At 43.6% G+C, this 13133-nt stretch overlaps 1 protein-coding gene across 4 annotated transcripts in view; it reads right to left on the bottom strand.

Annotated features, from left to right (window-relative positions):
• Positions 1-13133, bottom strand: part of BLACAT1 (BLACAT1 overlapping LEMD1 locus) — a 123197-nt gene that overhangs the window by 38931 nt on the left and 71133 nt on the right. The window contains exon 1 of one of the 4 annotated variants that reach the window (XM_072997282.2): positions 3-4528. The exons of the other annotated variants lie outside the window; for them this stretch is intronic. The gene's annotated coding sequence lies outside the window, so the exon portion shown is untranslated. Of the gene's footprint in view, positions 1-2; positions 4529-13133 lie in introns of those variants that run through there. 4 annotated transcript variants of the gene reach the window in all.

The raw sequence follows: 13133 nt of genomic DNA, 5'->3' as shown, positions 1-13133 counted from the left end.
ACCTTCAGCAGGCTGCCCCCCTGGCAGCTGAGCCGATGCCAAGACAGGCAGCTTGAATGCAGCAGGCCGTAGTACTTGCAGAAAGAGCCAGAGACAAGCTAGTTGCAACAAGAAGCTAAGCTGGTTTTGTCCTTCCTAAACCTTTCCTCGAAGTGCAGGGTTTACGGAAAGGATTTTCTTCCTTGTCTGGTAAGTATCATAAGAGCTGAGCTACTGACTAACCCCCACATGAGGATGCCAGTCCACTTCCCACTCTACCACTCCTCACCTCCGAAATCTGAGCAGTGTCCAACTAAACTTGACTCATTTTTTAAACCACTGACCCCTCCCCTTTTCACCATTCCCTCCACACACACCCTCCACCCCCTCTGGGTTCTTCTTCCAGCAGTAGCCAAGCAGCTACTGTTGTGTTTCATACTTGAACTGATTCTGCATCAAGGCATTTGGTGATGGCGGTGGAAGAGTGGGAGGGGAGATCAGGTATTCCTCCATTCCCGGCTCTGGAGGGCCTTGGTAACAAAGCCTCTATTTAAGCAGATCCTGTGAAGCAGAAACCTCTTGTATCTACTTCAGTGCCTTTGATCTCACTCCCCCCAGTGGGATGTGCATTAGTCATGTCCCTCCTGCTAAGCTCTTGCAGCCAAGGTTCTGGGGAGGAAGCTCCCCCACCCCACCCGCCAATTTTGGAAGGCCTCTTCCCTAGGCTAAAGGCTTGGCCGAAAGGGCTCACCCATCCCTGTCTGGTCACGGACGCTTCCCTGCCTCTCAGTCTCTCTTTCCATTTGGCTTCCCCTTGCCTCAAACACATGGCCTTCCCAGCCTCAAGATTTTCAAGGATGAGATACAAACACTTATCCTGCCTTTTATCACTTGCCCAGCCATTGAAGTGACAGCATCAATATTCTGCTATGCCTTAGAGCCTTCTTTTATTATGAGCTTCCCCCACCACCACCCTCTTGCTGTGACTAAGCACCTTGCAAAATCCATTCAGTTTTGGCTTAGCATCCTGAGAACATTGAAGTTGGTGGATGCTTTTCTTTTTTTCCAAAAGGGCTTTACTGGCAGCTGGACAAGGGGCAAAACAAAGGAAATATTTGACTGGATGCCTAGATCTTCTGGTACTGAATGTGCTTTTTAACTCCTGTGTTGTGCAGCTCCTCTGCCATGGTTCCGGTATCTCAAAAAAACTTTGAAGGAGGGGCACTGTGTGGGGAAACAGACACTCTAAGGATGAGGTTCCTGGATTACAGAGTAGCAGAGAGATTCCAGACCCAATATGCCACTTGTGGAACTGGCTCCTAAAGCTTTCAGATTTTCTTCCTTTTGACAGTAACCATCTTAGCAACTTTGATCTGCAGATCCTTTAAAATATAACAGCCTCTATGATGGAGCATGTACAAGCCTTAGCCAATCAAGGGGCACTTGACAGTCAAGTGGCCAAGGGTTATCTGGGTTTCAGATCTTTGTTCTGTTGTGAAAGTTATTGGATTGCCTTGAATAAGTCTCTATCTCTCCGCTTAACCTATTGCAAAGCCTTTTTTTCTGTAAGAAAAAAAGGAGGGTAAGAGGCACAATATGATTTTTTAAAAGAAGGGCGTTGCAGAATTATCACTGAAAATACTAACTATAAAGGCCAGCAAGTATTACAGTTTTTCCATATTTTCTTATTTATTTAGAACAAGAATTGCCTGGGGACTGCTAGACTACAGCTCCTAACATCAAGACCACACTCCCCATACTGGCGGGGGAGTTAGGTTTTGCTTCCAGGTAAATGTGCAACAGATAATGTCATAGTCATTTAGGGAAAAGGAAAGGAACCTTTGTCCTTCCAAACTTGGGTCTAAATATCCCTTACTCTCTTACCATAAACCATGCTGGCCAAGACATATGGGAACTGGAGTTCAAATGGAAAGGTCCCAGGTTCTCCATCTTCCACTTAGAGAATGGGTAGGCACATTAGGCATACCAGACATTGATCAACTGCACTTCCCTCATGCCCAGCCGGTATAGCTGATGGTGAGGAATGCTGGGGAGCTGCAGTCCAGCAATATTTGGAAGCCACAGTGGCCAACCAATGACACAAGGTGAAGAGATAAAATGGTTAGTTTGAAAGCGCCCCACCATGTTCAGTACAAAAAACCCTCCAGAGCAATATCCTGCGCAAAAAGATCTCACAGAAACAGGACTTGTGTCAGCCTGCCCCACTGCCATCCTCCTTAGGGGCTGGAATATAATTCCCATCACCACAGAATGATGGGACATTGCCAGAATGATGGGACATTGTATTCCAACACATCTGGAGGTTACCAGTTAGGTAGGGCTGCCTTGTACGTATTAGATCAGATCCATCTAGCTTAGAGTGATCATTAGCCCTAGACCTGCTACTTAAGACATCCAGCTGGAGATGCCAGTTACCAAACTGCCATATGCAGAATATATATAGCCTTGCTGTTTCAGTTAACTTTATACAGAAACAGAATGAGTCACAGAAAAAAAAATTAATGGTGTCTTTGTGGAAATGTAAAGGCCTACCTGTTAGCTGAAGATGCTTCCAAACTAGGTTTTTATTCTACAGTCACCTTCCCTCATTTGGAGAATTTTACAGCAGTCCAGATGACAATATTTTCTATTTGTAACCTACCCACATTGTCTCACTATCCCTTCCTTCTTTCCTTTGCATCCTCTTTTACTTCCACAAAATATCCATTAAAGCAGAAAAGCTAGAACGGTTTTATGATGCCTTTTACCTGGTAGTGCTGATAGAACTTCCCCTGGAACAAATCTAGCACAGATTTGAACTTGCAGATTCTTTGTAGGGCAGATAGCAGAATTTAAGAAGCAATATATGCATAAAGTTTTTTTTAAAAGATGGTTATTTACAACAGCAAAGTTGGAGATTAATCTTAGAATGCATACTGGCTACAGTCCAATGTAAGAGAGAGTGGTTCTTATGATCACTGAATTAAACGTGCTTAAATGCATCTGTAAGTCACATTGTGGCTCCTAGATACAGAATTAATAGAAGAAGAATGTGTTAAAGTATTTAGATAGATCATTTAGATGGCATGTTTTTGACTGTTTCCTTCCTCAGTTCTAGATTTGGTACACTGGATATTTTAAAATGTATTTTATCTCCCCACCCAACCACCTAGTTCTTTTATGCAATAAAATGAGTTTGACTAACATCATAAAGGCTGTATGTAAAAGCAGGAAACATGTCCTGAAACAATCCAAATTTTTCAGGTGAGTTTATTTAGTTGCATCCTTCTTTCATCCAAAGAGCTCTAGGTGACTTTCATTACCCCAACAACCATATGAAGTAGATTCAGCTCAAAGAAAGTGACTGGCTCAAAGCTAGCTAGTGATGTTTGTGGTTAAGGAAAAATCTGAATTCAGGGTCTTAGCACTTCTAATATGATTACCCTGTCACCACTACAGTATGCATAGACCTCATGTCTGAATCTGGCTAGCTGCATATCTTATTCAAAGGAATTAAATTTACACAGCAGCTGAAATCTTTTTACTCAGCATAGCAAGTCACAGCTAGAGTAGACTCATTGAATCAGTGGGGATTTGGTAAATCAGCTCTTTTGTAAGTTCAATTGATTAAGCAAACCTACTCTAGTTGTGACATACTACGCTAAGCAGCTGCATTTCAGCTAATATCTCTCATGTTGCGTGGATTATTCTATATAATTTTCTCACACACATATTTTGCATACTTTATTCTGTATCCCATAGAGAGGGGGAGAGGCAAGGAGCAACAGAGGGCACTGAAGCTGTACCACCAATGGAAATCTAAGGCCAGAATTGTAAATACTGGTATTAATAAACCTATGTCTTCAAATCTGGATTTGGGAGGGCTGCACATTAAAAGACAGCAATGTTGGGATTTCCTTTAAATTACATGGCAAGGTAGAGTGATTGTGCAATAATGGCCCCAATGTTAATCCTAAGATTTATGTAATGCATTTAACATTTTACAATGTCATTGTACTACAATACTGTATCTTTAAGATATGAAGTAGGAACTGTAAATAAAACATTACTTCATCCAGAACAGAGGAGTGGTCTGTGATATTGCTGCTGATTCTGTAAAAGCCCACCTCTCTAGAGTAGTTGAACCTGACTATCTCCCTGTGACACACACACATACTCACTTTACCTTTAATTTTAAAGGCGTGACATTGATCAGGCTTTTCCAGCAACCCCTACTGCCCATCAGAAGAAGCCTTGTGAAATTGACAAATGTGTCAATTTCCTCAGATTTGCATCTGAGGCAGGGAAAGGACTGTCAGTGTTATGGACACTTGCCTGTAAAATACCTCCTTTCCATTTCAATGGGGAATCAGAAAGGATTGTGTGAAGATGGGATAGTGTGCAACAAGGCAACACACAGAGGATTATTTACTCTCAGGTATCATGGCACATGACTACAAGCTCCACTATGCTTGGCCCTAGACAGAAAAGATGTGTAATTCTCTGGATTTGCGAAGGCTTTCACGGCTGGGACCTAACGGTTGTTGTGGGTTTTTCGGGCTCTTTGGCCGTGTTCTGAAGGTTGTTCTTCCTGATGTTTCACCAGTCTCAGTGGCCGGCATCTTCAAAGGACAGCACTCCTCTGCTTCAGAACACGGCCAAAGAGCCCGAAAAACCCACAACAACCAATTCTCTGGAGTTTCTCAGGTACTAGAGGGGGAGAGACACTTGTTACCAGTTCTGCCTTCCTCAAAATAAAGCTTTTGTTCTTGGGAATGGTGGTGGGGCGGGGGAGGAAAGCAGGAAACCAGGCTTTTGAAGTGTTCAAGTTGAATGGTCAAAAATACTTCAAGGTTTTGTCTGAAGATTCAACTGGAACATCTGAAAAGCTAAATTCATTTTTGAGATGAGTCAGAGGGATTTTCCATACTGTATTTCACTGAACTATGTTTTGACATACAGTATTTCTATACTTCCTCTCTGAACCCAATTTAAAAATGTGGGATGCAAGAATTATAAAATTACTGTAAAGCCAAAATATCAGTATCAAATTCAAGTGAAAGCATTAAAATTTTTGGGAAGAGGGAAGAATGGGCCACTGTAATAATCAATGGGTCTTTCCTTGAGGGCAGGTTTCCATCTGCCCTCAAGGAGACACTCATTAGGCCCATTAGGAAGAAACCCAGTTTGGCGGCGGACGAAATTGGCAACTATAGGCCTGTCGCCAATGTTTCTTTCTTAAGAAAGGTGGTCGAGAGGGTGGTGGCCGACCAGCTCCAGGTGCACTTGGATGAAACAGATGCCCTGGATCCATTTCAGTCGGGCTTCACGACGCACCATGGTACAGAAACGGCATTGGTCGCCCTGTGGGATGACCTGTTGAGGGAGACTGACAGGGGCAAAGTGTCTCTGCTGGTCCTCCTCGACATCTCAGTGGCCTTTGATACCATTGACCACGGTATCCTCCTGGGGAGGCTCTCTGAGTTAGGAATTGGTGGCCTGGCACTGGCCTGGCTCCATTCCTTCTTGGAGGACCGCCCCCAGAGAGTACAGCTTGGGGAGAGTGTTTTGGCCCTGTGGAGTCTCAATTGTGGGGTTCCACAGGGGTTGATTATCTCCCCAATGCTGTTCAACATCTATATGAGGCCGCTGGGTGGGGTCATCAGGGGGTGTGGAGCATTGTGTCATCAGTATGTCATCAGTATGCTGATGACACTCAGCTCTACATCTCCTTTTCACCAACCGCAGGAGATGCCGTTCTGTCTCTTCAGTGCTGCCTGGGGACTGTACTGCAATGGATGCAGGAAAACGGGCTGAGGCTGAACCTGGACAAGACGGAGGTACTGAGGGTGGGCGCCCCCTCAGTTGGGGGCCTGGGAAACTCCCTCTCTTTTGGGGGGATGACTCTTGCCGCCAAGGATCGGGTCCGCAGCTTGGGGATCCATCTGGACCCGGCGCTCACTATGGAAACCCAGGTGGCGTCGGTGGTCCGTACCGCCTTTTTTCACCTTCGGCGATAAGTTTAATGCGTTCCTATGGGGGTTTTAGTTCCGTTTAGCGACGATTCCAGATAGCGACGATTAATCCAGAATGGATTAACGTCGCTATGCGGGGCACCACTGTATCTTCTTTTCAAAAATACATTAATGCCTTTGGAAATAAGGGAAGCAAAAAGTCCTTGACACATTCTCCCTGTTACCAACTGGAAAGTACACTCTGATATCATGATGGATCAGAGCAAGAGATTATAATTAAGCCAGAAGGACCTTTGGTGGCATTATATAAAATTGTTTGTGTAGTTTGAAAGCATGAAAATTAGGGAAGACTGGCAATTCTGCATTTTTATTACTTGCTGTTAACTGTTTGAGATTTTTCAGTTTTGGGATGAGAAATCAAGCTTTGCAATCAAGATACTTTGTATATGCTCATCTTTTATGAGCATTTTAACCATAATCCCAGCAAGTGAAATAATGGATCATGTTGTTTTAAAAAATGTCTGGTTTATCAATTTGAGATAAAACTAGCTAGGTGATTTCTGACCCTTTAGGGCAGGGGTCTCAAACATGCAGTCCGCAGGCCATTTGCGGCCCGCTGGACAATAGTTTGTGGGCCCCACCTTGCCTGCACCCCTGAAGCGCCCATGCGTCCTCTGCTGTCAAGAGTCAAAAAAAGCCTTGCCTCGCTCTCTGGCTATCTCCCAAGACAGCGCCTCTTGCACCCTCCATCCGGAACTGCAGCCTGCCAGCCAGCCCACCTGTCTGCCAGCTGGCAGGCTGCAGTTCCGGATGGTGCAAGAGGCGCTGTCCTGGGGGAGAGCCAGTGAGCAAGGTGCTCTGCTGGCCCTTTTCCCTGAGCGCCTGAGCCAAGCTGCCTCTTCCAGGGAAGCAGCTCTCTGGCTCTTTTTCTCCCTCTGTACTGTCTCGGCCTGGCCAGTGGCCATCTCAGCGCCCAGTGGTGCTTCTTCCTCCTCCTGCTCTTCGTCCTGCTTCAGCCGCCTCAGCTATGGAGGCTGTCTGGGCTCGCCTCACAAAGTTTGCTCCCCTGTCATGGTGGGGGTAGCTACCGCTGCCGAGTGTGCATTTTTTTGAGGGGGAGCCTTCACAGGAAGGTTGCCGGACCTCCGTGTGTGTGCGTGTTTGTGTGCATGTGTACGCGCGCACCCGTGGGGCCTCCCCGTTCTGTTTAATTTCAGGGTACTAGTGGGGGCTTTTCTCCTTTGGCAAGGCAAATTCAGTGAGGGTTTTAAAAATTTTTATTTCACACCGTTCCCCCCCCCCCCCCCCCGGCTAGGTGGTTGCCAGCATTCCCTCCTTTCTCCGCTGCTTCATCCTGCTGCTGCTGGTGGTGGTGGTAAAGAAGGAGCCACAGGGGGTTGTGGCCGGGCAACGAGGGCTCGCGCGCCCCTCCTTGGAGCCCCAGCCGGGTTAAGGAAACTCCTGGGTGGCTTCCTCGGGCTCTTGCTACGCTTGGCGGAAATTCTGATGCGGCCCAGCCTCACCCAGACTCTGCCTTCAGCGGCCCCCAGGTAAATTGAGTTTGAGACCCCTGCTTTAGGGCAATCTGCATTTGAACCTGGAAACTATCCATGGTCTCCTTGGAAGCCAAGGGAAAAAAGTGCTAACCTCTATAAGCTGAATCCTCACTGATGTGCTCTGGCAATTTCAGCTTTTGAAAGAAGTCTTTAATCTGTAACACCTACAATAAATCCTACAAACTTTTAGCCATTCTATTTAGTGATAGCTGTGGCTGTGGGTCTCTGAATCTCAGGTCCTAGTGGACATCATCTTGGATGCACCAAATATGAGTAGAAACCAGCTACAGTATTTTCATCCCCAGTTGCCTTTTTTTCCTTTGCGTTGACTGCCTGCTGTCTCTCAGGTGTTTTCATTCCACAGTTATGCCTGGTCTCCAAGGAGAGGAGAGACGGTAGAGAAAGCTTTCCTGGTGGGACAGAATCCCTATTCTTCTCCTACCTCTGTCCCCTCTGAGAGCTCATTGTTTCACCATGACTACACACATTCTTGAGTTTCTGATGAGACCCTTGTTACCACTTCCATCCAGAGGGAGAGAAAACGGCACATGCCAATGAAGACAAGAAACTCCTGGCAACATGAGCAGCACAGCTATGTTGTGTTCACACTTTGTGGTTAATTGGAGTTCTTTCTCAGGCAGGAGTCAGCAATCCAAGCTTCAGGGAAACAGAGTAATGGGAAATTCTATTTCATAGGAAATAATTTTTCCCTATTCCATTCTATTCTCCATGAGCTTCTAAAGCAGATTTTCCAATAGTGAGGTTCACCTTGACCCAGTCCTGTGATTTCTTCTCAAAGTCAGTCCAGAAACACAAAGTGATAAAGAAAGAGTGCCTCTGAACATGCAGCATTCCTCTCCCCAGTGAATCATCACAGGCAGCCCTTCTCTATGTTGGAAGATAAAGTTGCCATTTGGAAATTAAGGACTGCATAAAGGAAGCATAGTCACGGCCAAAGAGCAGAGGGGAAAGCAGCAAAAGACAGTGGGCAAAATCCCATTGCCATAACTTTACTCAGTGTAATAAAGGTTGGACATAAGAATAATTTAATTAAAGTGATTAAAAGCTTCCTATCCCCCTCCTCCTTTTAGGTTCTGAGACTCCCTTGGACTCCCTTGGATAGGGAATCCTAGGAATCATCACTAGCAGTCCCAATCCTGGTGCTGGTGATCCAGCTGCAATTTATTACTATTAAAGGCTTCTCCCTCTCTCTATTCCCCCCCCCACATGCCCTGAGGCTCCTAAAGGCTTCTCCAGGGCAAAAAGGAATCCTGGGGTGTCTCAGAGCCTAAAAGAAGGAAAATAGCAAGCTTTTAATTTCCTTAAATTAAATGCTTTTGCTGTCTGATCCAGATTACACTGGTGCAAAATTATGCAACAGAATTTTGCCTATTGTTGTATGCTTGTTTTGCTTTTATTTTTTTTAAAATTATTTATTATTATTATTATTATTATTATTATTATTTGGAATATTTTTACCCTGCCTTTTGTCCTTGAAAAGGACCCAGGGCAGCTTACAACAATGAAAGACAAAACCACTCATTGCTCCCACATTTGGGGTCTGATGAGTGGAAATGCACAAAATATAATAAAAATGTATGGTGGGCATCTAAAAACATCTCCTGAATAGGGTGCATGGGATTTTCTTTTGAAGGGTTTCTTTTTCCAGCACGGGAAGTGAATGCAGAAAAATGGCTGACACTGCACCCATTTGAGGAAACACTTATTAAATCGTTAGCCTCATTAAGAGAGATGCCGATTAAGCATAGGATGCTGCCCAAAGGAGACCACTGATCCATCTAGCTCATCTTTTTCAGAGCATTTCCTGGGGAGACAACATGGAATGGGATTTTCCACATACAAAGCATGCTCTGTGCTATCACGTTGCAGCTCCTTCATAAATAATAACTAGCCCATCATAGAAATTTAGTGCACCCTGACCCTAGAGTCTAGGTGATAGTGACTCTCCTGTCTTAACTTGCCAAAAGATAAATGCAATCCATTGAATCACTATGCTCAATCACACAGTGCAGAGGTACAATAAAGACACATTGCACCAATTACAGATTTGAACTGTATTGGACTTACTCTGTGAATTGTCAAAGGGATAAAAATAGCTTGGGTTTTCTCTGTATTAGGAGGAGAAATGTCCAGTTTTGGGCTGACAAAGCTCAGTTATTTTGTGACAAATAGTGTGCCTTGCAAGGTCTATGTGATAGAGTCATAATACAACAGTGAGTTAAGAACTGTTGTCTTTTGTACATTAAGAAGAGATTCCATTATCTATAAACCTGATCTTCCAACTAAATCAATTTTGAGAAATAAATATGTTTGACAAATGGATCTCAATTGTTCCCAAATGCAGCCGTTTTTAAATAGGTAGCTGTGTTCATTAGTTTCACTATGTACAACAAAAATCAACACCAAAGAGTTGTGTGGCACTTTAATGACTAATAGATTGATTTCAATGAGAGCCTGCATGAGCTACAATCCACTTCTTTAGACCACAAGAGTATTTGGGGAAGTAGATTGTAATCCATGAAAACTCACAGAGAAATAAATTCATTGATCTTTGAGGTGCCATAACTCTTCTATGTTATATTTTTAAAATGCCTTAGGAAAGTTTTTAAACAGGTAACTCTTTAGATGAGAAAACAATGGAAATATGTATTGTCTTCATAATTTTCTGTTACCATAAATTCAGACTGAATTGTAATCCCAAAATGCAGTCTCTCTTGTCTGTCCAAATCCAGAAATTCTCTGCTAATCCAATCTATACAATTACTGCTATTTGATGGATGGATGGATGGATGGATGGATGGATGGATGGATGGATGGATGGATGGATGGATGGATGGATGGATGGATGGATGGATGGATGGATGGATGGATGGATGGATGGATGGATGGATGGATGATGGAATCTGAGTCAAGAAGATGTATTCCATTAGTTAAACAGTAGGTTAGTGTTTGTTCATTGTCTCCCTGCAATGACGAAGCCACACCAAGCCTTTTTCTTAGGACTGTCATATGAAAAAGAGAGCAGGAATCCTGGACCTTAAATAGCTGTGCAGAGAAGGGAATTCCAACATTCCAATATTCATTCAATCCACGCCTACAGAAAATCTCTCTTCCATGCACTATGAAAGATATAGAAACTCCATTCTCCTTTTCATGTGGCCACTCTCCCTTATCTCTACTCAGAAAGCTACCTTATTCTAGGCAAGGGTGATAAATCTTTGGTACTCCAGATGTTTTGGACTAGGACTCACAATCATTTATCACTGGCAATATAGGCTGAGGATTCTGGGAGCTGAAGTCCAAAACATCTGGACTAGCAAAGATTCACCACCCCTCTTCTGAGCAGGAGGTTGACTACAAGGATTATCATGATGAGAACATCCAATTCCAAGTCAACCACTGTGTCACTGGTCTTAGCCTACCAGTTTTCTCAACCAGACTAGGCAGTAGCATTTGCCACTTCTGCTTGAGGTCTTTTGCTTGGAACAACCTCTTTCCAGTGGTATAGCAAGGGGAGGGGCTACAGGGGTGGTTGCCCTGGGAGCAAAATTCTTATGGGTGTGTGAGCCGCTCTGCCCGGCACACTCCCACAACCACTCCTCATGCTCCTCTTCCACCACCTAGCAGTCTGAGCCCAAGCCTCCAGGGGCACTGGGCCCTCTTCCACCACCAGCACAGACCTCAAGAGGCTTCACAGCTGCTTTATGGCACCACCCTGGGGGCTTCTCCTACCCCACACCCCACCCCACCCATGCATTGCATCACAGAGCTGGCATGTGGCCTGCACTCCTCAACATGTGTCTTGCCCCCAGGTGCTGGCAACCCACGCTACACCACTGCCTCGCTCTAGGCTATGCTAGTGTCATCTATGGTCAATCATGAATCTCTCCCTCCCTTTTAAATCCTATTTTTAATCCACATGAAAAAGAAATTAAATAAATAATTTTGAATGCTGTTTTTTCACAAAACATACATTTTGAAACTATTAAAATTTAAATACATTTTATTCTAAAATATTCATTTGTATAGGCAGCTTGATATCTTGTTGGACCCAACAACTGCATTGCTGTATTGATGGCCCTTTGAGTGCCATTCTCAGGAGAAGGGCAAGGTATAAATCCAACATAAAATATGATTTACAGTATATGAATAAAAGAGGCAGTTGAAGGAATACCTGTATACTGATTAACCCAGGAGATGTATAGTGGAATTTACAATGAGTTCCTCAAGTATTGCCAGTTATGACAGACAACTAGTAAGTGAAGCTTTTCTTTGCTAATAGTTTCCTATTAACTGATACAGGGCTAGCAGTTGGGTGTTATCATACCTCACTAGAAGTGACAGAATGCTGTAAGTTTTTGTCAGGTAGATGATGGCCCTCCTAAACTATCTGACAAAAGTTGACTGTAGTCAAATATCAGGCAATCAACTGCCAGACTAGCCTAAGGCATTATGGTTTTAGTGAAAAGGAGAAGAGGGCCACCTCAGTCCATATGCAGAGCTGATTAAACTGGAAAAGGAATCTTAATTTGGCATTGCTTACTCATGAGGATATCAGCCTAATTTAGGGGATATGGATCATGTCATATGGTCCACAAAGCTTCGTCCTCCAACAGCTGCCACTCTGTGCCCCTGTCCCCGCCATGCTCCTGCCCCCACTCCCAGGATTTGTCACCTCTACCTAATGGTAGAGCCGGCTGTGTTGAGTGACTGTATTTGGTTGTCACAACACCAGTTATTCTTGCCTGCCTTGTCTCTCCTATTGTTCAGACATAGATGGTATATTCTTTGGAACACGAGTCAGTATTTTTTCTGCTTATGCAATTCTGTAGACTGAATGGCCCTGTTTAAATACTGAATAACTAATATATTTCTCACGAGACTAGCATGAGTGATTAAAAACTTTAAAGAATAATTTAGTGAAGATATGATACCTTGGAAGCTAGCTCCATTCTGATATTTAAAAAAATAAGAACAAAGATTTCTAAAAAGCAAGTCAATTGTTCTTTTTGTTATGAGACATCACCATATATATATTAAAGTTCCATTTCATATATGAATCTACAAAATAAATAAATTTCTATACTTTAGCACTCTCAAGTTGCTGATGTCCTGAAACAATATCTACCAAAAAGGCAGTTACTCAAAAATGTAACATTTTTCCCCAGAATGATTCTTTTGGATAAATATCTGTGAAAACAATTTGCACTAGAATAAATTCTTGAGAAGGGCACCAAGACTGTGTGTTGCAGAACAAAAGAAAAGCAACACTGGTGGCACACTGAAGACTATGAAATGTATTATGTCATAAGCTTTCATGGAATGCAGCCCAGTTTATCTGATGCTTGAACTACTATCCTGATATGCAGGTATACATATGAAAATAACCAAGCTGGCTGGGGGCTCTGAAGTCTGAGAGAAACATTTTTTTGGAAGTACAGATAGTAATGAATTAATTATATTAAAAGCTGAACAGTGACCATCTAGAAAGCAGTGTGGTGATAACAACACAGATGTCCTGGCACTAGTAAGCCAGTTAACATATGTTGTGTGAATTAAAAAAAAAAAACAACACACACACACAGAACCACTTTCCAGATTG

Source organism: Pogona vitticeps, chromosome 4 (genome assembly GCF_051106095.1).
Source record: "Pogona vitticeps strain Pit_001003342236 chromosome 4, PviZW2.1, whole genome shotgun sequence".
Classification (NCBI taxonomy): Eukaryota; Metazoa; Chordata; class Lepidosauria; order Squamata; family Agamidae; genus Pogona; species Pogona vitticeps.
This window is presented reverse-complemented; position numbering and strand designations above follow the sequence as displayed.